Raw genomic sequence first — 24365 nt, 5'->3', positions numbered from 1 at the left:
TTAGAACGCCGAACCGAGGAAGGGGGTTTGGGGGCACGACCCCCGAATTTCAATGGAAAAAAACATAAAAGTCTGGAGTTTCCCCCTCTTCTCCCACTATTTTGGGGAGAAGGCTCGAACTTTAGTATTCTTTTCAAAGAATGGAAATTTCTCAAGAGAGTGAAACATGTTTCATGTTCTTGGGTGCCATACAAGTTGAATAATAAGCCAAAAGGTGATTATTTTTTTTTTACGAAAAATAGGTAATTTTCATTTTTGGAGGAAAATTGTTATGGGAGCAAACTACTTCGGATAAGTTTTGTTTTGCAGCTAAAACATAATAGCATGCAACCGTGTACAATTCAGAACGCCGGACCGAGGAAGCAGGCTTGGGGGCACGACCCCCGAATTTCAATGGATAAAACATGAAACTTTGGAGTTTGCCCCTTCTTCCTCCACTATTTTGGGGAGAGGGCGCAAACTTTAGTACTCTTTTCAAAGAATGAACATTTCTCAAAAGAACGTAACATGTTTCATGTTCTTGGGTGCCATACAAGTTGAATAATAAGCCAAAATTTGTTTTTTTTTACGAAAAATAGGTAATTTGTATTTTTGGAAGTATTTTTTTAAAAATCGGGCACTATGGTAGCAATCTACTTCGGATAAGTTTTGTTTGTCAGATAGAACATCAGAGCATGCAACCGTGTATATTTCAGAACACCGGACCGAGGAAGGGGGCTTGCGGGGCGCGACCCTCCAATTTCAATGAAGAAAAAAATCTGGAGTTTGCCTCCTCTTCTCCCGCTATTTTGGAGAGAAGACGCAAACCTTAGTATTCCCTTCAAAGAATGGACGTTTCCAGAGAGAATGAAACATGTTTCATGTTTTTGGGTGCGATACAAGTTGAATAATAAGCCAAAATGTGAAACTCTGTTTTTTACTAAAAAATAGGTAATTTACATATTACTCAGAAAATTGTTATAACTCGGGCACTATGGGAGCAATCTACTTGGGATAAGTTTTGTTTTTCAGTTAAAACATCAGAGCATGCAACAATGTACAATTCAGAATGCCGAACCGAGGAAGGAGGGTTGGGGGGCGCGACCCCCGAATTTCAATGAAAAAACTATAAAAATCTGGAGTTTGCCCCTTCTTCTCCCGCTATTTGGGGGAGAAGGCGCAAACCTTAGTATTCTCTTCAAAGAATGGACGTTTTCAAAACGATTGAAACATTTCATGTTCCTGGGTGCCATAAAAGTTGAATAATGAGCCAAAAATGTGAAACTCTGTTCGGAAATGTGGCATGGATATGTTGCGGGGAGAGGGGGGAGGTTGGTCATCAATATGAATTTCCCAGGCTTGCTCCAGACCTGTGTCAGAGTTTCCACCCAAACATAAGAGTATATAGGTCCAAAAAGCACATTCATTTCGTAATCGGCACCATGATACCATATGGTATCATCGGGCCAGTATGACCTTACTCTGATGATATCATCGAGGGAGTAAAGGTTAAGCCTCTAAATATTACATGGAAAATGCATTGAATTATCATTTTTTTCTTGTCCGTATAGGAGTAGTAAGGCAACTTAACAGATGGAGGGGATAAGAGCCGGTGGTGTCGTCCGATAGTTGTCGGACGTCGTAGTAAGGCATTTTCTTGGTCAAACTGAAGGAACATTGAAACAAATAGGTTCCATTGATACATACGATTTTTGTCGAATATCGCCACCCGACTAAGTATCTCACTACAACATGCGACAGAAATTGCATTGATTGCAACATCCTACAAAAATTTCATGCATAAACAAGAAGAGCTTTAGGCTGCAAATATGCTGCTGGAATGTATTACTCTTCTGGCTCACTTTACATTCTTTAATGTAGCAGTGCTTACGAAGGTCCTCTTTCATCATCCTGACGTATTACTGATTTCGCACAAGTTAACATACGTTTACAATGACATTGCACTATTCTTAGATATCAAGAAGAATCCAACCAAACGGGATATATATTGAATACTATCACGAAAAAGTGAAACATAAATCTGCATTGGTGAACATTATAAAAATTGGCAAGTGCATGCTCCCAACCTCAAATTTACTGCAACACTAATATTGCAATGAAATTAACGCCACTCTCTGTCCTGTCTGTTAGTAGGGACATTGATTTTTCGCAAACGCCAAAACCGTGAAAAATGGTAATTGCTGTGAAGTTATGTTTAGGAATGTGCAGTGATATCTGGACACATTTTTCGCCCGTTAGAAATATCGAAATACTGCGTATTTGGCATAAAATGCGAATTGTTGGCGTTTTTAGCGATTTTTTTTAAAGGAATGTCCTAAAACAATGAAATATTCCATGAAATCCAACATGCTTGTCTTTTCTAGGCCATGTTTGTGTACATAGAACATGCAAGTTTTCCATCATTTTATTCAAGAGTAAACTATAGGGTTATACGTACATGGAATGATTCCGACAGCCACATTAAATCATGTAAAAGTGGCAAGGTTTCTAACAGGAGATCGAGTGCGTATCTACAGTCACACGGGAGCAGCATCTTTAGTATTTGTCGCACGAGATATGTTTTGAATTACCAAGCTAAGTGTGCACCATCGGCATTTGTCAAGCGACTAATAATGGAGCTCAGTCGTTAGGGCGTCTGACTACTATGCGAGAGACCCGGGGTCGATCCCCTGCGGGGGAGAACCGGGATGTTTTCCACCTATTCAAACTGCTCCGGCACCACCCAGCATCATATGAAGCTGGTACCTTGAGGAAACTTTGAGGGATAAAGGTAGCCAGGAGCGTGGTGCTGATCACATCACCCCCACCTTCAGCCGTAATCAAGAAAGTGTGGGGCCCTAACTCCAAACCCCTATACACCTTCATGGAAAAGGGCAGGGGAGCTATTTACTTTTACTTCCTCAAAAATATGTTCCAACATATCAAACTGTCTCGAAAATACGTAGACCATTTGACCTACAATTTAAAATAATAGTTTAAAAGCACAATGGCGTATTAAGTTTCAGTATATTTGGCAGATAAATGTTCTAAAACAAAAACGCGAATTTTGGGAAACGTAACACTAACAAGTCAAAAAAATACAATGCCAATTTTTGGTGCCATAATATATCGATATTGGTCACATGAGATTGATTGATTTTAATTCTTTGGGTGCATCGCCACTTATGGTCATTATGCACCCTTCAGTATATACGGGGAAATTTCCATTATCTAAAATCCATACCTTAAAATTCAAAAATGGGGTATGGAAATAACTTTCCCAAAATAACTTTCAAGATATCAAACTCTCACAAAGAGGCGTTATGACCGCCTACCTATTCTCGTAGCACTTCTCGCAACTTGAGAATCGCAGGGGACCAACTTCCTTACTTGGATTTTTACCTTTCAGGCTTAAACCACATACGCTAACTCTTGAAAAATGTCAAAAACAAGTCTGGTGTTAGTAAATTCAGATTTTTATTAATTTTTACATGCAAACATGCTTGAAATTTGTTAGAAAACAATCCGATTAACATGCATCGCATAAACTTACAACCCCGCCTTCCATTCAACCAAGCCACAGAATATCTCCACCCTCCTATTCCTCTATTTTATACAATGCGATTGCCAATATGACTTTTCTTTGCAGCGCTGTCAAAGTTATAATTTGTACAGCGTGATTGCCATTGTAGTTTTTTACACATTGCTGGCAAAGTTGTAATTTGTACAGCGTGATTATTTTTATATACAACATTTTCAACTAGAGAACTTATGATCTGTCATAAATTCCCCGGGGTTGGGAAATTTGACTTTCTTACTGAGAATCAAGAAGAAATGTCAAATACTTCATGCATTACTAAAATTATGACATTGTCTACATGCAAGAAGTTAGTTACAAAACAAACACCACATAAACAAAGATATAACATGTAAGATTATGACAAAATATCAGATTCATATATTAAATAACTTAACATGCATAAACACAAAACAGAATACACATATGTACAGTTTGTATGCATAATCGCAGAACCAAATTTGTACAATTTTCAAGAATAAACACAAAACAACACACGTGCAGTTTACATGCATCAGTAAAAAAAAAGAAAACACATCATGTACAATTTGCATGCAGAGATAAAATCATAACATATGCATCTCGCATACATAAATTAGCATGCATACATTCATAACATGCAATAGACAACATGTATGCACAAACTCCACATATCACAAATATGGTACCACTATAATTTACAATTTGTTATTATGCTCTTAATAAATATCGTTAGACAGCATCATGCAACTGCTCCAAACCTAACTCATGAAGTTGCAAATCGTTACGCATGCTTAAAAGTTTGTTTATCCAAAGTTTTTGTTTGTCCAATGAACAATGCCAAGCTTTGATATTTTTTACGGAAATATTTGTAATGTCTTTTCCAGTGTTGCAGCATATGGCTTTCACTGTGTTATCATCATGAATTTGCATACAAACAAAAGGACCTTGGTATAAATTACAATATTTTTTTATAATGCAAGTGATAGTGTCACTTTGAGGATGCAGTTTTATGAAGATCAGATCGCCTTGCTTTACTGGATTTTTTGTTGCTTGTTTTTCATGCTGTTTTATAATATGTTTTTGTCTCTTATTGAAACTACATGTTTCTGCCATAAGCAGCTTATTTTTCCACATCTCTACATCAGGAATGCGATCCGTTAGTACTTTTTTACAGATATTTTGAGGTTCAATATTTAGCCTGAGTTCTATAGGAGCATAACCTGTACTGGAACAAATTGAATTATTTAACAGATGTAAAATGGCAGCAACATGGCTAGACCATTGCTTATGTTTACCATTGCAAAATATACGCATCAATCTATTTATTTCCTGGTGATATCTCTCCACTAAGTTAGCACTTGGATGATAACTGGGTATGTAAAAAATTTTTACATTGAGAGCATGCATACCTTTTGTAAAATGTTCTGCACGAAATTGTGGACCATTGTCACATATAATGATTGTTGGTATTCCCAAATGGATGAAGTAAGAATGTGTTAGTTTTCTAGTTACGATGGAAGCTGTACTATTGCCAATAGGATATGCCACAAGATAACGGCTAGCAGAATCTAATACTGTTAGTAAATATTTTTCACCTTTGGAGGAACGTATGAATGGACCTTGTAAATCAATAAATAATATTTCACCTGGTTTTGAGGGTTTGTGCATGATTTCCAGATACTTAGGAGGATGTTTATCTGGTTTATTTTTCATGCAAATTTCACAATCAGTGATGTAAGACTTAGTGTCTCTTTTCATATGAGGCCAGTAAAATATTTGGTAAATTTTACCGAGTGTCTTGTCTGTACCAAAATGACCACCTTCATCATGATACTTGTGCAGTACAAGATTTACTAATGATTGAGGCACGCATATTCTTATCCGGTTTGGATTGTGAAAATCTTTGATTGTAAGTAGATCATTGTGAATAAGGTATATATTTTTCCAGTTTCGATGTTTGCTCTGTTGTGAACTTTCACAACCAGCGAGAACAGATTTAACACCACTGCAATACGGATCACTGTTTTGTTCATTAACAAAATTGTTTTTATCACATATTAATGACTCATCAAGATACTCAAAGTTATTCATGAATATGAGTTCATTATTATGGTCATTAAAAGATCGGCTCAACAGGTCTGCCAAGAGGTTTTCTTTACCTCTACAATACTCAACATGGAATGAGTACTGTTGTATTTGAATAAACCATCTGGTCAGCCTATTGTTCCAAGTGTGTGCAGATTCTAGCCACGTGAGGGATTTATGATCTGTGATAACAGTAAATTTTCTACCTAACAACAGTGATTTAAATTTGTCCAGTGTAAAGAGTACTGCTAACACTTCTACTTCAGTGGACGTATATGATTTCTCAAAAGGTTTCAAAATCCTTGACACGAATCCAATCGGACGCATGTTGTTGTCTACCAGTTGAAAACAATATCCTGCAATGCCTATATTTGATCCATCAGTTTGAACAAAGAATGGTTTGTTCAAATCTGGATGGTAAAGCATTGTTTCTGCAATAATGGACTGTTTCAACAACTCAAAGGAGCATTGTGCACTTTCATCCCATTCCCACTTTTTGCCTTTTTTCAATAACTGGTACAAGGGATGTGCCATGATGGCATAATCTTTAACATATTTTGATAGCCAATTGAAACTTCCCAAGACTTTCTGCAGTTGCTTGATATTGCAAGGGACAGGTAAGTCTTTTATGGCTTGAACATACTTGGGAGATTTCTCATAACCCTGTGCACTGATAGAATGCCCTAAAAATTCCACCTTGACTTGACAAAACCTACATTTGTCCAGTCTCAGTGTCATGTTGGCATCTTGTAACTTGTCAAAAATAAGTCTTAAGTGAAAAAGATGTTGTTCGAAAGACGTGCTTTTGACAATTACGTCGTCTACATAACATACTGTAAAAGATTCCGTACCTTCCAAGGTTCGTGTCAGAGCATTAATGAAAGCAGACGTTCCATTGATTGATCCGAACACTACCCTTGTGAACTGGTAAAGTTTTCCCTGAAAACTGAAAGCAGTATACTTTCTTGCTTTGGGGTGTAAGGGGACCTGCCAGAAAGCATTAACCAAATCTAGGGAGGACAAACATTGACATCCATGGAAACTCATTAAGAGTTCATTTATGTTCATAGGATGTAATTGCTCAAGCTTGACATGTTTGTTGATATTTCTTTGATCTAAGCAGAGACGAATGCCTCCTCCGGGCTTGACTACAACTAGGAGAGGACATAGGTACTCTGATTCAGAATATTCAATAATGCCTAAGTTGAACATTTGTTCTATTTGCCTGCCAACTTCATCCCTATATGCTAATGGTATTGGATAGTTTTTGTTAACTATTGGTGTGGAAGTATCCAGTTCTATTGTGTGTGTATACTTGTTACAGAGACCTGGTAATTCAGAAAACAATGTTTTATATTGTTTTAACAACTGAAATAAAGCTATCCTTTGTGACTCATTTAAATGTTCACACTCTTTAACCCTTCTCCACAAGTCTTCATCAGAAGGATGAGAGGATGACCGTGGGGATATGTTAGATACAGAAGGTCTGAAATCTAACTCTTCTTCCGGACAACTTTCATTTGAAACAGCGATAAATTTGGAGAATTTGCTTCCTTCGCTCGATTCCAAGAGTAAGCCTCGCTGGACAAAGTCTAAAGTACTATCAATATTGTATAGGACATCTAAACCGAGAATAATGTCTACTTTTAAATGTCTGACTACCAGGAATTTAATGTAAAAGGAAAGTCCACAAATTTCAACGTTCAAATGAGTGGAACCTATTAGTTTGTCTTTCCTTTTCCCTGTATAATCAACTAATTTAATTCCCGTAACTGGCAATAGCCGTGGTTTAGAAGCCTGAGTACAAATAGACTTCCACAGGGTTTCCGAGAGAACACTGACCTCAGCGCCACTATCGAGTAAAGAAGTATATTCCTTATTGTTTATTCTTACTTTTATGTGAGCAGAAGGTTTACGCTTGCTATTAGTATTTATGGGTTGCTTACAATTTTTGATTTCTGCACTGCAATCTATTTCATCACATTCACTTAAGTTTATAAAATGAATAGCAGGATTTATCGCATCACTCACATCACCTGCTTTTTGACATGAGCTCGTAACTAGTTTAACGAGTTAAACTGGTGTATGTCTGCCTGGACTGTGATTTCATTTTGATTGACATCATTGAACAGACCTTTTTGTTTCAAGAAATCAAAAACTACATTCATCCCAGACTTTGACCAATGAATTAAATCAATTCGGCGATTCCTTGGATTTCCTAAGTGTTTTTCAAATAGATCTAGTTTTATACTAGAATCTGCATTCAAAAACAGATCACTAATATTCACTACAATGAGATTCTCATCATTACCTAACTCCATTAGAAAATTATTCCACTGACTCCACTTACTCCACAAATCAGGATTGTCAGCAGTTAATAACTTTGGGATTGGTGGTAATGTGAGTAATATTAACTGATTCGTTAAAGGTAATAACTTGTGTATTAAACCTTTGAGGTCACTTTTCATTTTGTGTAGCTCTGTATATCTCAAAAAATCATTGGTGCCAATAAGCAACATCACTTTTTTACCAACTTTGGTATCTGGACAGATTTTTTGAGATAGGTTGGAAATAGTTTGGCCGCTAGTACATAACCCTATGTTCCGTTTACCTAGTGAATCATATGAAACAGTGTAGTTTGCCAAGGTTTCTGCTACGCGGATCATCATGGAATCACCTAGCAAATGAACATTATTGTACAAGGGTTCAATGACCTGTGCTTCGGTATTTGTTTTGACTGAATTGTAAAATTTTTTGTGTGTGTGATTAAGATTACTAGAGTTGGGTTGTTGCAAAGGAGGATTAGCAGGTACACTCATGACACCTCCCTCTCGACATGAGCGACTTACTCGTTTCCCGAAAAAGTAGACTTATTAGCAATGGCGATTACATTTCTTTTTGAGTTACGCTGTGTGCTGGAATGATCAACAACCTCGCACTTGAGTTTGTCACCTCTGTCTTTAGACTGATCAGTACATTTAGTTTGAATAACTGCTACGTTTCTATTATTATCAAAGTTTTTAGTTCTACTGTTAAATACTGCCTGTGGCCTTTCACGTAATGAAGTTTTGCTAAGGGCTTCGGAATTTTCTATTACCGTGATGGCTTCACTCAGCTCGGTAACAGGTTTCATTATGAAAATTTCCTTAATTTTGAAAGGCATCAAAGTAGCAATTTGAGCTAGCCTTTGTGCTTCGTCAGTGGTAGGTTGAACAATCTGCAAAATTTTCCATTGGTCCATGAAAAATGTTAGCAGTGACCCATGAACAGACTTTTGATACTGGGAATTCAAGATTTTGGTGAGCATCGTTGTTTTCCAATTAGAATTTTGATAATGATTCAGAAACTGAATTTTGAAAGATTGGTAATCTGAAAATTTTTGCTTTGAGATCTTGTACCATTGCTTAGCATCTTTTGTTAGCAGCGTTGGTACATAAGTCATAAAATCTGTTTCTGCTATTTGAAATAACTCGAAATTCTCTTCGACATCATCTAAGAATTCAGATGGGATTAGTTCACTAGAAACTCCAGAGAATTTCGGAAACCTATTTAATTGATCTGACTTCAAGAAATTTCTTTTAGTAACATGTGAGGAAACTTGATTTTCTTTACACCTAGAAACACTCTTACTTGTTCCATTAGGGAAAAGTGTCGTTACACTATCATTATTATTCACATTTACTAAGGGAGACTTTTTCCTAGACCTATTCTTTTTTCTACTCTTAAGCCCAGATGAATGACAGCTAATTGTGCTGGGTGAAATATCTGAGTCACTTTCCCGAAACCTATGTAGCATGGTAGTAGTTGAATTCTGTAGAACTTTAACTTGTTGAGCTACACCTGACAAAACGGGCAACACTGTATTGTTCACAATACCCACTAAATGTTCTACCTCATGGGAAACATTACCATTTTGTAATTCACTTGTTTCGATGGGAATATTTTCACTTGTGTGGGATTTACCAGCAATAAAATTAAACCATTCTTCAGCCTCTGATGGCTCTTCAGTAGATTCCTGGTGATCTACAGGTGAAAATGCAGGCTTCTTTTTGACAGACTCTGGTACTTGTACTTGACGATGACACCATACAGTCTTGGCTTGATTGTTTTCTATTCTTTCTTCCAGTTCAAAAAGTTTGTTTTTCACAACCACCAGTTCCTGACGCAATTCATCCTTTTCTTCTATCAATTTTCTCACTTCCATGTCAACTTTCTGGGTTTCACTCCTAACCTTCTCATTCCTAGAAATGCATTCTTGCCTGTATAGGGACACATCTTTCTGCATGACATTCAGTCGGATGTTCAGATCAGCTCTTATATTTTTTTCTAGATTCTTTAGATCACTCTTAAATTCTGCTTTCACTTGTCCTAACTCCTGTTTAAGTTCCTCTTGTGACTTCGAGATAGCTCGTAATTCAGCCAATATTTGCTCCATATTTCTTATTTTTCACGTAAAACCACTTAAATTCACTTTGCACCAAACAAGAACTAGTTGAACACTATCACAATCGTGGAATCACATATTTCGTTTTTGCAAACTAGTTGCGATGATAATGTAAAATATTTCACATTATAATCTTTAGACGAATAATCTTTGAGACAGCGTATTGAGTCTCATAAAATCTTTTAACATTCCTTCTTCTTTCCCTCCTTCAGTCTATCTGTACTATTTGCTGAATTATCAGATCTTGGACTTTCCAAACTATCTTTCTCTGCATCTCTCTGATTTGTTTGTTCACGTTTATCCTTTTCTTTTTCATTTTTGGTATGAACTGGTGTTACGCCACCTTTCTTGTTATTCTCTCCAGCATTATCCTTTTCTCTCAATTTGTTGAACCAACTCCCTTGTTGCACACTCCCCTTTTTTCTTACCATTTCTTCATTATCTCCCGCCTCTCCATTATCATTATCATCAGTCACTCTTGGATTCAGTGGAGCACCTTTATCTTTTGACTTCAGCTTTGCCAACCAACTCTTCGCTGGGGTCAAAATGTATTTCTTCCTTTCCTCTTCATTCTTATTCTTATCTTTTTTCCAGGATGGGCATTCAATGCCTTGTATTTTGTTCATGTGATTTCCTTTAGGGTAAAGTGGTTCCTTTCTCTTCCTTTCCTCCTCCCTGTTTGCATGTTGTTGTTGTCCTCCTACGTCCAACTTCTCTCTGTCTTTTGGCCACTTTGAACCAGATGTTTTTGTAGTAGTTGCCTTACTTCTGCTTTTCTTCCAAGGGACTTCATCTTTTTTCTCTTCATCTTTTTTTTCTTCATCTTTTTTCTCTTCATCTTCTTTAACCGGTTCTAATCCTTCAGTGCACTTCTTTTCATTATCCTTTACACTCATATACATATTCCTCAGGGAGAAATCACATGATGAGAAGTGGAAATTAGCACAGTTTAGTGACATTAATTTTGGAAGAAGCAGGGCTTCTATTTGGTCTTCAGCATTTTCAAAATGGTTCCCATATGTAAACACACCTTCCTGATTAGGATGTGCGTGAAGATCAACGTACATAAACAGACCTGAATTCACTTTATTTTCATCTTTCATTTTAGCCTCCTTTTGATTGTGCACTGCTGCAATATGAAACCTTCAATATGTTGTGGAAGAGCATACTTGCTTTCTATGACTAAATAGTCACTCTTAAATTTACTTGGCCATTATAAGGTCACCTAAAAAAGTACAGGTTTTAAATTATAAATCCCAGGCCTATATTTGCGTTTACCCATAGAGAAAACTCCACTGCTTTTTATGACCGCCTACCTATTCTCGTAGCACTTCTCGCAACTTGAGAATCGCAGGGGACCAACTTCCTTACTTGGATTTTTACCTTTCAGGCTTAAACCACATACGCTAACTCTTGAAAAATGTCAAAAACAAGTCTGGTGTTAGTAAATTCAGATTTTTATTAATTTTTACATGCAAACATGCTTGAAATTTGTTAGAAAACAATCCGATTAACATGCATCGCATAAACTTACAACCCCGCCTTCCATTCAACCAAGCCACAGAATATCTCCACCCTCCTATTCCTCTATTTTATACAATGCGATTGCCAATATGACTTTTCTTTGCAGCGCTGTCAAAGTTATAATTTGTACAGCGTGATTGCCATTGTAGTTTTTTACACATTGCTGGCAAAGTTGTAATTTGTACAGCGTGATTATTTTTATATACAACATTTTCAACTAGAGAACTTATGATCTGTCATAGCGTAAGCCATGTGATTTACAATTTGAAACATTAGTTTTAAAACACCATGAAGGTATAATTTGAGATATTTGCCAGAAAATGCGCTAAAATGAAAATGTGAATTTTCGTTAAAATAACACGTTATAGTAAAAAAAAAAAGAAGAAAGAAAGAAAATACAACAATTTGAAAAAAAGTAACAAAATATACAGGGTGGCGACAGACCTGGAAAACCTGGAAAACCGGGAAAAGTCAGGGAATTTGAGGTGTCAAAAAAAGTCAGGGAAATGTCAGGGAATTTCCTCTTCATTGACTTTATTTTTATTTATTTTGACACCTCAAATTCGAACACTCTTTAGAGGAAAATTGTTATAACTCGGCCACTATGGGAGCAATCTACTTCGAATAACTTTTGTTTTGCAGCTAAAACATCAGCGCATGTAACCATGTACAATTCAGAACGCCGGACCAAGGAAGGGGGCTTGGGCACGACCCCCAAATTTCAATGGAAAAAACAAAAATCTGGAGTTTGCCCCCTCTTCTCCCGCTATTTTGGGGAGAAGGCCTAAACTTTAGTATTCTTTTCAAAGAATGTACATTTCTCAAGAGAATGAAACATGTTTCATGTTCTTGGGTGCCATACAAGTTGAATAATAATCCAAAATGTGATTTTTTAATTTTTTACAAAAAATAGGTAATTTGCATTTTTTGAGGAAAATTGTTATAACTCGGGCACTATGGGAGCAATCTACTTCGGATAAGTTTTGTTTTGCAGCTAAAACATCAGAGCATGCAACCGTGTACAATTCAGAACGCCGAACCGAGGAAAGGGGATTTGGGTGGCGCGACCCCCGAATTTCAATGGAAAAAAAATCTGGAGTTTGCCCCTTCTTCTCCCACTATTTTGGGAAGAAGCCGCAAAATTTAGTATTCTTTTCAAAGAATGGATATTTCTCAAGAACGTAACATTTTTCGTGTTCTTGGGTTCCATACAAGTTGAATAATAAGCCAAAATGTGATATTTTCTTTACGAAAAATAGGTAATTTGCATTTTTGGAGGTAAATTATTACTCTGGCACTATGGGAGCAATCTACTTCGGATAAGTTTTGTTTTGCAGCTAAAACATCAGAGCATGCAACCATGTATAATTCAGAACGCCGAACCGAGAAAGGGGGTTTGAGGGGCGCAACCCCCGAATTTCAATGAAAAAACAAAAATCTGGAGTTTGCCCCTTCTTCTCCCACTATTTTTGGGGAGAAGCGGCGAACTTTAGTATTCTTTTCAAAGAATGGATATTTCTCAAGAGAACGTAACATTTTTCATGGTCTTGGGTGCCATACAATTTGAATAATAAGCCAAAATGTGATATTTTTTTTTTACGAAAAATAGGTAATTTGCATTTTTGGAGGTAAATTGTTATTACTCTGGCACTATGTGAGCAATCTACTTCGGATAAGTTTTGTTTTGCAGCTAAAACATCAGAGCATGCAACCGTGTACAATTCAGAATGCCGAACCGAGAAAGGGGGGTTTGAGGGGCGCGACCCCCAAATTTCAATGAAAAAATAAAAATTTGGAGTTTGCCCCCTCTTCTCCCGCTGTTTGGGAAGAAGGTGCGAATTTTAGTATTTTTGTTTCAAAGAATGGACATTTCTTAAGAGAACGTAAAATTTTTCATGTTCTTGGGTGCCATACAAGTTGAATTTGTTGAATATCGCCACCCGACAAAGTATCTCACTACTACATGCGACAGAAATTGCATGGACTGCAACATCCAATAAAAATCGAATGCATAAACAAGAAGAGCTTTAGACTGCAAATATGCTGCTGAAATGTTATTACTCTACTGGCTCACTTCACCTTATTTAATGTAGCAATGTTTACGAAGGTTTTCTTTCATCATCCTGACGTATTACTGGTTTCGCACAAGTTAACATACGTTACAATGACATTGCACTATTCTTAGATATCAAGAAGAATCCAACCAAATGGTATATACCGCGTGAGGCACCTAAAAGTACCACCCGAAATAGCGAAGAAACCAGAAACAGTAGCGCTGTGAGGTTTGCGGGAAACAATAATATCAAATGGGGCTCGTAAATCGGAGGTATGGGGTGGGTCGAAAAATATCGACAAATGGGGCATCTGGAGCAAAGTCATATTTTTGTAAATGGAACGATATACAATAACATGCATAATATAAAAGAGCACACGCAGAGAAACACAACGCCGTTGGTCTCATGTATCTACTGCACATAGGAACGAAGATATGGCCATGTGAAAATATGTAAACAAACTAACAAGTGGCCCACTTGACCGTCAGTACCACGGCATGTAAGACTTCTCAGGTGCCTGACAGAACTGCCTTTACGCAGCAAGTTTTGATAGCAGTACACGAGATCGTGTTAGTTCATAGCAAGCAGTCGTAGTGGTAAGAGCGAAGATTATGGTGTTCACAAACATAGAAAAAGCGGACATGATCCTGATTTATGGGGAATGCCGAAAGAATGCCTCAGAAGCCTACCGTGTGTACGCAGAGAGATATCTGAACAGACGACAGCCATCTCGACATCTGTTTGGTTAGTTATTTATTAAATTAAGAGACACCGGAAGTGTAACACCACGAGCACGTGTGCGGAACAAGCCAACTACAGGTGAGGCAGGTGCAACAAATGTTCTCGCCGCTGTTGCTGTGAATCCGCACGTTAGCTCCCGTGAAATTGCCAGGTATGCTGGGATGAGTCAGCGAAGTGTATTGCGCATTCTGCACACACACAAGTTTCACCCATATCATATCTCCCTCCATCAGGAACTTCACGGGAATGATTTTGTGGACCGTGTTCGGTTTTGCACATGGATGTTACGACACGACACACCCGATTTGTCACGTATCCTCTTCGCTGACGAGGCAACTTTTACCAATCATGGAAATATCAACCTAAGGAACATGCACTATTGGTCGGTGACAAATCCACATTGGCTTCGCCAAGTGGAACACCAGCGCCCATGGAGTGTGAACGTGTGGTGTGGTATAGTGTGTGAACATCTCATTGGCCCTTTTTTTATACAAGGGACACTGAATGCTGACCGATACATACAGTTTTTACAACATGAAGTGCCTGTACTATTGGAGGACATACCACTTCAGACAAGGAGGGACGTGTGGTACCAACATGACGGGTGTCCGGCTCACAGTGCAAGACGCGCTACAGCATGTGTGGAAAATACATTTCCAAATCGTTGGATTGGACGTGGAGGGCCTGTGAAATGGTCGGCTCGTTCCCCAGATTTGACACCGTTAGACTTTTTCCTGTGGGGAAAGCTGAAGGACATTGTCTACCGGGATGTGCCAACAACTCCAGAGGATATGCAACAACGCATTACTGCGTCCTGTAGGGACATTCCCTACGAGATGCTACATTCTGTGCAACGATCTTTGCGTGGGCGCCTCGTTGCCTGTATCGCAGCTGACGGCCACCACTTTGAACACACACTTTGACAGGTTTTCGCTTCTTACGCAGTGGTTCTTCGACATACTGTCATGGTCATTTTAATTATGCTGTAACACTGTCAAATACATGGTGCTGACGATGTCTACTGTATTTTTTCTTCCTTTAACACGTTCTGTCTTCATCTTGTCCAATGGCTTCCGACATCTCATACTTGTACATGCCGTGGTACTGACGGTCAAGTGGGCCACTTGTTAGTTTGTTTACATATTTTCACATGACCATATCTTCGTTCCTATGTGCAGTAGATGCATGAGACCAACGGCGTTGTGTTTCTCTGTGTGTGCTCTTTTATATTATGCATGTTATTGTATATCGTTCCATTTAAAAAAATATGACTTTGCTCCAGATGCCCCATTTGTCGATATTTTTCGAAATATTCCATGAAATCCAACATTCTTGTCTTTTCTAGGCCATGTTTGTGTACATAGAACATGCAAGTTTTCCAACATTTTACTCAAGAGTGAACTATAGAGTTATACGTACATGGAATAATTCCCACAGCCACATTAAATCATATATTTCCCACGATTTTTTCAACTTCTATCAAAACCATTTGCATCACAGAGCAAAGTGGCAGGGTTCTAACAGGAGATCGAGTGTGTAATTACAGTCACACGGGAGCCACATCTTAAGGATTTGTCGCGTGAGATGTGTTTTGAATTACCAAGCTAAGTGTGCACCATTGGCATTTGTCGAGCGAGAAATAATGCTCAGTTGTTAGGGCATCTGACTACCATGTTATAGACCCGGGGTCGATCCCCTGCGGGGGAGAACCGGGATCTTTTTCACCTATTCAAACTCCTCCGGCGCCCACCCAGCATCATATGAAGCTGGTACCTGGAGGAAACTTTGAGGTATAAAGGTAGCCAGGAGCATGGTGCTGATCACATCACCCCTATCTTTAGCTGTGATCAAGAACGTGTGGGGCCCTAACTCCACACCCCTACTATACACATTCATGGAAAAGTGCAGGGGAACACTTTACTTCCTCAAAAATCTGTTCCAACATATCAAACTGTCACCAAAATCCGTAGACCATTTGACCTACAATTTAAAATAATAGTTTAAATGCACAATGGAGTATTACGTTTTGGTATATTTGGCAGATACATTTTCTAAAACAAAATCGCGAATTTTAGGAAACATAACACTAACAAGTCAAAAAAGATAACGCCAATTTTTGGTGCCATAATATATCGGTACCTGTCACGTGAGAATGATTGGTTTTAATTTTTTGGGTGCATCGCCACTTATGGTCATTATGCACCCTTCAGTATATACAGGGAAAATTCCATTATCTAAAATGCTTACCTTAAAATTAAAAAAGGGGTATGAAAAATAACTTTCAAGATATCAAACTCTCACGAAGAGGCGTAAGCCATGTGACTTACAATTTGAAACAGTAGTTTAAAAACACCATGAAGGTATAATTTCAGATATTTGCCAGAAAATGCGCTAAAATGAAAATGTGAATTTTGGGAAAAATAACACCGTATAGTAAAAATTATAAAATAAGAAAATACACCAATTTTTTAAAAAATAAGAAAATATCAAGGGCCCTACCGATTAGGCATAAATAAAACAAGAATATCAGTTGTAATTTATTGCATTAGTAACAGTGAGTCCTATCCTAATTTTCGGCATAATCACCACCATTGTTCTGGCATTTGCCGTAGCATGGCACTAAATTGTGTATGCCCATGGTATATGTGTCTGACAGCAAAGTCTGGAACTATCTCTACCGCAGTGTAGCTGTCAAATCCTTACCCTGCTAGAAACCTCTTCAGTTAAACAAAGAGATGAAAGTCGGTAGATTCAAGGCCAGGGCTGTACAGGGATTGGTCCAAGATCTCTCACCTGAAGTGATGCAAAGGGCCCGTGTGTACTCAGCTGTATGGGGTTGTGCACATTTGATTGGTCTTCCATGAATTGTCTGCACTATCATCTGACCATACTATCACTCACGACGTCTGCCAAATTTTGAGCGTGCAATGTAGGCTACATCGCAGTCGGTGGGAGACTGTATGAGAGCTGCAATCTTTAACCTAGAACTGTCCTAAAGCGGCTGCATTGCAACTGTACCAGATTACAGCTATATGCCACTCACTTCATCCTGCCTGCATGTGTGTGTGTCGCTCTTCGACCACTAGTGCTGTGTATAGGCGCCTTTGGAGCTTTTTTCAGGATGCCCCTCGTATATGAACTTTCAGAAGCTTTTATTATTAAAGTGTTCCTGTTTTAATGTGTGGTTAGATAAATCAGGTACCTATACAATGCAATTCTATAAATTCCTTGCGTTAAATTTCTAATACCTACATACCCTTTTCGTCAGCATTAATGGCATAACTGCACGTTGTCAGTTTCACGGTACTTCACTTGGATATACTGTACTGAAGCAGCAATCCCATTGATAATGTAAGGAAATATGACACTTTATTTTGTTCGATTCAATTGTTTCACTTATATGCAAAAGTTAAGTTGTTTGCTTTACAGAGAAGAGAGAAGTAGCTTTATGCATTGAAAAATGAATCCGCAGTCATGGTTCTTGCAAGCAGAGGGTTCCAAACCTCAGTGGAAATATCAACATATAATACCGAGAATGTATAAGGAGACTGATAAATTACAAATTGTATTTCTTACTCAATCACGCTTCACTCTTATCTCATTTAGTCGTAACTTGAAAAATAATCAAGTATTTTATTTTAAACTTACTGCGTATGATAAAATTCCGTAATCCTTCCCTAGGTTGTGAATTGTAATAATTTTCCAAATTCACTATTTTGCAGTTTGAATTCAAATCATAGAGAATAGAGAAATTAAGTCAATTTCATAGAAGATAATATTGGTACTTAACAAATCCATACCTGGATCTGTATGAGTTTATTATTTCCATTTGCAAAAACATCGATTTAGTTTAGTTTGTAATTGTCAGGGAAAAATGTAAATTTTGTCCTGGAAAACCTGGAAAAGTCAGGGAATTTCATTTCTGCTTGTTTGTAGCCACCCTGATCAAGGTCCCTACCGATTAGGTATAAATAAAACAAGAGTATCAGTTGTAATTTATTGCATTAGTAACAGTGATTCCTAACCTAATTTTCGGCATAATCACCACCGTTGTTCTGGCATTTGTCGTAGCATGGCACTAAATTTTGTATGCCCATGGTATATGTGTCTGACTGCAAGGACTGGAACTATCTCTACCGCAGTGTTGCTGTGAACTCCTTGCCCTGCCAGAGACCTCTTCAGTTAAACAAAAAGATGAAAGTCGGTACATTCAAGGCCAGGGCTGTACAGGAAGTGGTCCAAAATCTCTCACCTGAAGTGATGGAACACCCGCGTGTACTCAGCTGTATGGGGTTGTGCACATTTGATTGGCCTTCGTGAATTGTCTGCACCATCGTCTGACCATACTATCATTCACAACATCTGGTCTGCTCACGATTGCTGATTGCTCTGTGCCAAATTTTGAGCGTGCAAAAATCTGATTACTACACGTAGGCTACATCGCAGTCGGTGGGAGACTGTATGAGAGCTGCAATATTTAACCTAGAACTTTCTTAAAACGGCTGCATTGCAACTGTACCAGGTTACAGCTACATGCCACTTCTTCCTGCCTGCATGTGTGTGTGTCGCTCTCCGACCACTAGTGCTGCGTATAGGGAACATTGGACCTTTTTTCAGGATGCCCCTCGTATATGAACTTTCAGAAGCTTTTATTATTAGAGTGTTCCTGTTTTAATGTGTGGTTAGCTAAGTCAGGTACCTATACAATGAGATTCTATAAATTTCTTGCGTTAAATTTCTAATATCTACATACACTTTTCATCAGCATTAATGGTAAAACTGCATGTTGTCAGTTTCACAGTACTTCACTTGGATATACTGTACTGAAGCAGAAATCCCATTGATAATGTAAGGAAATATGACACCAGTGGAAATATCAACATTTAATCCCGAGAATGTATAAGGAGACTGATAAATTACAAATTGCATTTCTTAATCAATCACTCTTCACTCTTATCTCATTTAGTCGTAACTTTAAAAATAATCAAGTATTTTATTTTAAACTTACTGCGTATGACAACATTCCGTAATCCCTAGCTTGTGAATTGTAATAATTTTCCAAATTCACTATTTTGCAGTTTGAATTCAAATCATAGAGAATAGAGAAATTATGTCAATTTCATAGAAGATAATATTGGTACTTAACAAAACCATACGTGGATCTGTATGAGTTTATTATTTCTATTTGTAAAAACATCGATTTAGTTTAGTTTGTAATTGTCAGGGAAAAATGTAAATTTTGTCCTGGAAAACCTGGAAAAGTCAGGGAATTTCATTTCTGCTTGTTTGTAGCCACCCTGAAAGCTGGCTGGATACCCTAGCTCGGTCTTCTTCCGCCTGACCAGTTTCCAGGTAGAACGGCCGCTCGAAGGAAAAGGAAGATTTCTACCTCTACCTCCCTTGCCCCTTTGCCCCCTCGCCCCCGCTGCAATGGTTGAAAGCCCGTGCTTTCAGGTCCCCCAGTCTATCTCCTATAGGACAGATAGGGGATTGGTTTCTCATAGATTTTTTTGTAAATCCTCTAAAGAACTCAGGGTAAAATTTTCTGCAGTACTTATGTTCTCTGTATTTACACAACATTTTACACGTTGTACAATATGTATGTATAATATGGGATGTAGTTTTATTATTTATGAAATGGGAACGTGTTATGTGCAGACAATAATGTTATGCTTTCTTTTTTCTTTTTTTTTCAAGTATGGAATATATTAAATTACAAATATGTGCTCGGGCTCTCTCTCACTCTCGTTTTAGTAGTGTTTTATCTAAATATACTACTCTTGGCCTCTAACAGTCCTAAATACAGAAGTATTTATTTGGGCAAGAGAACGCGCGTTCATATTCTTGTTGGTATGGTTTATTTTTCTTCGCTTTTCTGCCACATTTGGTTATTGCGAAAATGAGGATGAGTGATGATATAATGAAATTGATGAAGGGACCTCATATGAACAATCCAGGCCAGGATTCGAACCCGTGATGAGTGCGCATTCTTGTCCTATGTGTTGTACTCTGCAGTGAATAATGAAATAATTTGGAATGAAAAATGTATCTCAGAACTCAAAAAGCCAAATGAATATTATTGAAGAAACTACAAGAAAGTGTGTTTTGTTTCTCTGCATAAAGTGGACTTAAAACACCAAATCAACCAACCGCAGGGGAGTGGTTATCACAGCATGCTACGACATCAGGAGTTCCGGGTTCGAACCCCATCCTGGGCATGGGTGTTCTTTGTGTTTGTCCCTTCATTAATTTTATCGTATCATCTTCGCAATTAACCAAATGTGACAAAAAAGCGACGCTAAGTAAAAAAAATGAAATCAGATCATTGTTTGATTGCTCGGTTTGGTTTATTTTACTTCGCTTTTCCGCCACTTTTGGCTAATCGCGAAGATGATACGATAAAATTGATAAAGGGACACACGCAAGGAATACCCATGGCCAAGCCGAGGTTCTAACCCAGAATCTCTGGCTTAGTAGTCAAATCAAATCGTTTTTTTTTATTTTCGAATGTGGGTGGGGTTTACGTGTATTTTTTTTTTAGTACTCATTCATCATTTTGCAATCATTTCCTGTTATTGACATTCTTTTTTTTAGGAATACTGGGCCCTATATTGGGAGGGGTGTGACCCACACCAACCCCCCCCCCCTTGAGCACGCCACTGACTGCTACCCCAAGTGTCGACGTCACCGCACGTCACTGCATAAAAGAATAAGAATATGTCATCTCCCAACAGGGATGATAACAGCTGAGAAGATTAAAAGTCTGCCTGAATATATAGTTTCTACCTTCATGTGACCAGGTTTCTTTTTCCATCTATAGATCCACCAACCCATCTGAAGCCCTAGCGTGGGAGCAGTAGTTCACATATTTTGCAAGGTTTCAGAAAGCTTGGTGGATCTATACAGGGTGTCTACCAAAATAACAAATCCAAAATCCTTGACTTTTTCATGACCTTTATCTTAACATTTATTTCATCACCCCCCTACTTAGATGTAGTTGGAAATTAAGAAAATAGATATTTTTTATTCAATAAAAATCTACTATCACAAGGTTGGTTAAGATGAAAAATGAAGCTGTACATTAACAACAGATGTTGCTTTAATTATTAATGCATGTAAAAATTAATGATTCAGACTTAATCCTAGATGGGAAATGGCCACATTACATTATACGAGGGCCACACTGAAAGTTTCAGGAATCAGGTACTGGCAACTGTGCAATCTGTTAGATTTTGGTATATTTATAACCTGTGATATTTGTCGACTGTAAATACAAGGTCTTTTGTAACACAAATTCTTTTTTGTTTCTCGATAGAAGTTTGAAGTGAGGTGTTTGTAAAAAAAAAAAAAATTAACTAGAGATAACTTACGTTCCATGATTTATTATGATTTTCGGCAAGGTTTAACACAGCAACAGTGTGTTACTCGAATGATCGAAACTTTTCACGAAGATGCCCCATCAAAGACGACAATTTATCGCTGGTTTCAAGAATTCAGATGTGGCCAGGTTAACCTTAGTGATGAAATTCGTGAAGGCCGCCCATCGACAGCCATTGTGCCAGAAAACATTGATGTAGTTCGTGAACTAATCAACAGTGATCGACACGTGACTTATCGCAAAATTCAGCGTTCCTTAGGTATTGGCATGAGTCAAATACAAACAATTTTGCACAATCATTTAGGTGTGAAAAAGCTTTGTGCCCGTTGGATCCCACACAATTTAACAAAAGCACAAAAAGACGACCGTGTGAAGTGGTGCAAGGCTATGATCAAACGGTTCAAGTCGGGATCATCAAATCTTGTGTTTAACATCGTCACAGGCGATGAATCATGGATTTACTCTTATGAACCTGAAACAAAGTGACAATCTGCTGTGTGGGTGTTCCAGGATGAGCCTAAACCAATGAAAATTGTTCGTGCACACAGTGTGTCGAAAAAATGGTTGCCTCTTTTTTTTCGGTAAATCAGGTCACATTGCGACTGGTGCACTAGAGAATCATAGAACAGTCAATGCAGAATGGTATACCACAATTTGCCTGCCACAAGTACTCCACGTGATCAGAACTTCAAACCCCAATCGGCGAAACATTCTGCATCACGACAATGCCAGCTCGCACACAGCATCTGACACAAGGAACTTTCTGGATCATGAACAAGTTGAACTCATGACTCATCCAGCTTATTCACCTGACTTAGCCCCATGTGATTTTTTTTTTGTTCCCAACAATCAAGAACAAGTTGGCGGTCATTGATTCTTCACTCCCGAAGAGGCTATCGAAGCATACGAAATGCATGTCTTGCAGGTACCAACTTCAGACTGGCATAACTGTTTCAACAATTGGTTCCATCGCATGAAACAATGCATTGCTGTAAAGGGTGAATATTTTGAAAAGCAATAAAAAATTGATGTACTTTCATTTTTCTTCTTTATGTCATTTTCCCGAAACTTTCAGTGCAGCCCTCGTATAATATTTTTGCTGAACTTCATGTCTACAAGAATTTAATTCTTAAGAAACAAAGTGATCAAATCCCAGTACAGGTATATAACAATATACATTCACTATACTGTAAAAAAAAGTAAACAATTCTTGACCTTTTTTCTTGACTGCTAGATACCCTGATCTAGTAACAAGGCCTGTAGTAAGGTTGGCTATACTGTATTGCAACATTGATTTCTGAAGCTAGAAATATTTCAGGGTGGTCTTAACTTTTGGAGAAATGTATATCAAATTCTTAATTGACTCGTAAATTTCTTTATTTTCAGGAGAATGTGTGAGAGGCAGGTTTCCAAGTGATCGACTGCAGATAGGTGGAAGATGGCAGCAGTGGAGAACCAGAATCATTTTAAAAATCTTTCATCCTGAAGGTTTTTCTCCAATTTGATGCTATCTTTGAACAGTGGCAGGAATGCATACATACTAATATTTTGCAAAGTGTATGTATATTTGCTGCTGTTTGCATTTAAATTGGCAAGAAATATGTTCTGTTTTGTCTTACATTTTAGTATCAATTATATGCTAAAATAAAGAAAATTGGCAAATAGTTTTGTTTTTTAATATAAATTTGGACTTATATATAAAAATTATTTACAAAACTTGAAAATTGTTGAAATTTACTGTAAAATTAGCATATTTTGGTCAAAAATATCATTTAAAAAATCACCCTAAGTCCAAGTTAAGAAAAATTTAAACCTTCCCCCACCTGAACATTTTATGCTAAAAATTAATAAGAAGAGAGAGGTCACATTCCTCAAATTTTATTTCCATTTTAAAGATATACAGGAGGGGAAGGTAGGAAACTCCTGTTCACTAAAAGTGACTTAACTGAATCTGACATCCATTGGTGTCAAGGGTTGTTGTACATCCAAAGCAAATGTTCAGAATGCCTAATCCCAAACATTTACCTTGGGTGTAACACAGCACTTGATCCTTTCCAATAGAGGATGTTAGACTCCTGAGTCACTTTATGTGAACAGGAGCCAAGAGGATCCCCATTATCTTCTACTCTTCTTCAAGTAATGTCTGCTTCTGCACTTTCAATGAACATTGCAAGTTCAGAAGTAGACTTTACTTGAAAATTAGTAGAGGATAACGGGGATTCTTACAACAAAATCTCAACAATGAACTTTCTTACAATGAGAAGTTTTCCATTTACGTATTCTCAAGGTGTACTGAAACTAAGTCTACGCACTTCACATTTCCTCCAGGGGGATTTCTTGTTTCCTCCAAAGTTGCTTCCTTTCTAATTCCTCTTCTTCCTTCTGCTGTTGGTGTCAACAGTGGTCCTTCTTTTCACACATTTGCTATTCTTGTTTCTTAAGGCCTCATCAAGTCAGATCCCTGCAATCCGTCCTATAAAGTTTATATAATTCTGTACACATTTCATAAAAATGCTGCAATGTAACAAATATTGAGCTCTAATACAGTGGCGTCGCGTGCTGTTCACATACGGGTGTTCACAATAATTTTTTTATACTGAT

The 24365-nt window shown here is 37.8% G+C and overlaps 1 protein-coding gene across 3 annotated transcripts in view; it reads left to right on the top strand.

Moving 5' to 3' along the window:
- The window catches only part of LOC145985281 (E3 ubiquitin-protein ligase SIAH1A-like), a 166702-nt gene extending 143280 nt beyond the window's left edge, over window positions 1-23422 (top strand). For all 3 annotated transcript variants that reach the window (XR_014441414.1, XR_014441415.1, XR_014441416.1), the window contains exon 4: window positions 23151-23422. The gene's annotated coding sequence lies outside the window, so the exon portion shown is untranslated. The remainder of the gene's footprint in view (window positions 1-23150) is intronic.
- Window positions 23423-24365: the final 943 nt, after the last annotated feature.

Source organism: Lepisma saccharinum, chromosome 3 (assembly GCF_977018435.1).
Source record: "Lepisma saccharinum chromosome 3, izLepSacc3.1, whole genome shotgun sequence".
Taxonomy (NCBI): domain Eukaryota; kingdom Metazoa; phylum Arthropoda; class Insecta; order Zygentoma; family Lepismatidae; genus Lepisma; species Lepisma saccharinum.
The sequence above is the reverse complement of the archived record's forward strand: the minus strand, read 5'-3'. Positions and strand labels throughout refer to the sequence as shown.